This window comes from Lissotriton vulgaris, chromosome 5 (assembly GCF_964263255.1).
Source record: "Lissotriton vulgaris chromosome 5, aLisVul1.2, whole genome shotgun sequence".
Classification (NCBI taxonomy): domain Eukaryota; kingdom Metazoa; phylum Chordata; class Amphibia; order Caudata; family Salamandridae; genus Lissotriton; species Lissotriton vulgaris.
Genome location: NC_141693.1, coordinates 1,645,898,265 through 1,645,902,221, shown reverse-complemented (window position 1 = coordinate 1,645,902,221; position 3,957 = coordinate 1,645,898,265). Strand labels below are relative to the sequence as shown.

General features: G+C 45.0%; 1 pseudogene; it reads left to right on the top strand.

The window, feature by feature from the left end:
• The first annotated feature begins 1,114 nt into the window (after positions 1-1,114).
• LOC147716906 (uncharacterized) lies at positions 1,115-3,554 on the top strand (annotated as a pseudogene).
• Positions 3,555-3,957: the final 403 nt, after the last annotated feature.

The following is a 3,957-nucleotide window of genomic DNA, read 5'->3' as shown; positions in this document are numbered from 1 at the left end:
ATCCATCTTGTGGTTGCCCTTACATAGTCAATTGACCCAGGCCGAATTCGAGCTGAAAGGAAACGTCCACCTTTCCTGACTCCTCTGTGACCTGGGCGAGCTGCCTTCACTGCCTCCAGCCAAACCTGTTCGGGCAGTCCCCAACCCAGTGGCCGAGCAAGATTAGCATCAAGGCACAACATGCGCATACAAACCACACTTTATCATACACACACCTGTCCCTGCTTCTTTATGGCTAGTTTTACAAGGAGGAGGTGCCCGATTTTATTGGGGTTTCATTGATATCTGATGGAAGTTCTGGGCCTGGCCAGGTAATCTATCACGAACTGGACAAACGAAAATATGGGCTTGCCATCATGACTTTGCTTTTTCTTTATTGTGAAAATATGTTTATGGTCGAATTGTAAAACCAAGAATTTCTGCCTGAAGTGTAATATCGTGTATAAAAAGAGAAGGCCAGCTCTGTAAAAACGAGCAGTCTCCTGAGAATATACACACCGTGTTGTTGTACTTCTAGGACGCCTGTTACTTGGTTGCAGCCAATAAATTTGATCTTTGACTTCACCTACAAGACTTGTGTTTCTGTGGTCTGAATCAGGAAAGTACCCGGGGTCTTTGGGTGTTGCCCTGACACCGCTGGGTTACCGGATCAGTACCGGTTCTGAAAAACCCAGTACCTCAATTGGCGCCCAACCTGGGGCGGTATCAGCGGTACCGGTCCAAGCCAGATGTTCGTGAGGAGCTTTGTGTGAAAATTCCGGAGGACGGCCAGCCACTTCAGCGACCCCTGTATGTCGACGTGGTTCTGAATGTCTTTGCTGCGACGTTTCCCGCATACCGACGGCTACGAAGGACTGCTGCCCTGACTATTGCCCTGATTTGGACCCTTGATGTTTGGTAGAGCGAAACGTTAGACGAGTCTTCTGGTGACATCATGGATACCTCAGTTAAGTATAAGTGGAGCGTTTCCCAGTCCGTAGTTTGTTTGGTGTCCCCTTTGTGGGACCGCTTTGATTTGGAACTTGCAAGCGCCAAAGCCGAAGGACTCGTGTATTCACGAGAAATATCGTAATCGATAATCCTTTGAAGTTTGAAGCTAGACTAGAGAGCGAAGATGCCTAGACTTAGCAGACTTGGAAATTTGTTTTGTCTTGGTTGTAATAATAGGGACTCCCGACTGGAGGACTCGTGTCCGGTTCCTCCAATTGGGACTCCAACTTATGAATTATATGTGAAACATGGGGTAGGCCCCATCACATACAATGAAGTGTGGATAAAATACACCAGAAAAGATGGTGTTTTAAAATGGCCCCAATACGGTAGTTTTGATACGGAAATCCTAGATAATCTCGAAGTTAAACTCTTTAAGAAGAAAGCCCGGCTGGCAATGTTTGACTCTTTCCGCCTGTGGCGTAAGGAGGCCAAACAGAAGGAAATTAAATTAGCGAAGAAAGATAAGAGAGAAAGGGGTATCTCTGTAATGCAAGCTGCTATGTAGTATAAAGACAATAAAGAAGAACAGATGAGTGAGCAGTTGCACAGGCAACGTAAAATGGTAATAGATAAATGCTACCCAGTTTTGCCGCCTCTTCAGCAGGAAGCAGCAAAAGAGCTTGAAAAAGATCCCCTAATGTCGCATTTGTTAAATTCGCCACCCCCCTATGTGCAAAATGCTACAGCACCTCCACAACCTTTAGTTGTGCAACCCATGGTTGTTATACCTCCTGTTCCTCTACAGCACCCACCAGCTACTCTTCAGCTGGCTCCTATTCCTCCGGTGCAGCCTTCCCAAGGGTCACCGGCCTTTACACCTGCTCTTCCTATACTTCCTGCAACTTTAACTACTGTATCGACTACCACTCCTGGTACTCCTCCTGACACTGCCTCTGCATCTGCCTCATCTCACCTTGCCTTCCCACTTGTCTTTTCATCGACTTCTCCGTCTGTCCGCCAGAGAGTGGCAAGCACTGTTTCTAGTCTTCTATATCCTTTGTTTGGAGCGGCAGGCCCGACTAATACCCCTGAACACAAGCAGTTGCGTAGCCAACTGCCTGATTCTAGGGAGAAAGAAGTATTGGATCGTTTGGCACATAGATGGGTGACTAACCCGACAATATATGATCTAGAATCTGTTATGGATGTTTTCCATCAGTGGGAAGCATCGAAACAGAGGTACGTTTTCGAGAAAATGTGTGGTTTTCTATGGGAAGATTTAGAAGAGAATGATTTGGACTCTAACCCGCCCGAGTTGAGCCATGTACGGTTCGAATTTTCAAAAGGTACAATTGTGGGTTCAGATGTTAGGAAAGCCGTTGCGACATTGTTATCCCTTAGAACTGAAGGTGTTTCCAAGTCGTTGTTTGATTATGATTCTTCTACCAAGAAAAAAGGAAGACAATATCCCATGAGAGAGGTTCCCCCAGTATAGAGGGAGGGGGACCTAGCAGCTAACCCACCTATTCAGCCTCATTTTCAGCGTGTGTGGGTACATGTCCCATGGAAGCGAGCTGAAGTATTAGCCCTTAAGCAGACATTGCCTGATCCCCGTAAAAATCCTGCAGGGTATTACAAAGAATTATCACAGACTGCAGGTTCCTGTATCATGAATTTAGCTGATATCGATATGTTATTTGGGAATGTTGTTCCACAGCCTTTATGGGGAAAGATTCGTCATACGGATCATAATCAAGAGCTAGGCGACATGGGCAAATATTACTGCTGCTGATACCAGACAAGTTGGTGGTGCTAAACCTGAGCCTTTAGTAGCAGAACTCCCTGGTAGAAATATTACATATCTGAAGACTTTGATGCCCGAATTGCGTGTAAATTGGGATAAGTTGTCTGCGTGTAAGCAAAAGAAAGATGAAACGGTGTCTGATTTCTTCACCAGATTTGAAGAAACGTTTGTCAACCACAGTGGTCAAGATATGAGTACAGAAGGTGGTCAGCGACTGTTCGTTGATAAATTTGTACACAATCTACTTCCAGAGTTGTGTAAAAAGTTGAAGGATTCAGAGAGTTCGTGGGCAGTTTCTTCTTCAGCACAGATATTGGCTACTGCACAATATTATGAAAATAGAGACAAAGATGAGAAAGATAGAGCAGATAAGAAAACTAAAGAGTTAAAAACGAAGGTCCTGTTACAGCAAGCATACCCGCCACGTGGTGGTAGTGGCCAGAATAATGTCGGTCAGAATAACTATCAGAATAATTATCAGCAACCTCAACAGTTTCAAAAGCCAAGAGTAGAGTACAATCAGCCACGCGTTCCTGTAGGTCAGTGTTCGTACTGCAAGGAAGAAGGTCATTTTAAATATAGTTGCCCTATCTTGTTACAGCGCGCAAATGGTGTGTCAAACACAAGAGGTAAAGGTGTTCAGCAAACACCTAGAGGTAGAGGACGTGGAAACGTCCCCCAGAATACACGCTCCTTTCCATCTCAAAATTCCATGAATAGGTTTGATCAGCAGAATACCGCATCTGGTAGGACAGCTCAGTACTACGCTGATGATTACTATGCAGAAGATGAGTATATGGAAGGTAATGATTGCTAGGACAGCCATGGACAAAGAGAGGGAGTTGTTTCAGTTCCAGTAGATCAGAGTGGACCATACGTTGAGGTGATTACATCAGGTGTGTCAGAACCTTTTCTGTTGGATACTGGTGCTACAAAGAGTTCTATGATGCACTCAAAACTCCCTGGCGCACGTTTGTCTGGCGAAATGAATGTTTCTGTAGGCTTTTCTGGCGTCCCGGTTAGGAACCCGATTTCATGTCCTATGTCCCTGTCTGTTGGTCCTTGTGAATTCGAAGCACCCCTTATTCTGACAACAGGTTGTGGTGAGAACTTGTTGGGATTGGACCTGTTAAAAAGATTGTATGCGACTTTGTATTGTTCTCCTTCGGGAGTACAATTTACACTAGGTAAGAAAGTGGTTTCTCCAATGTATTTATTTG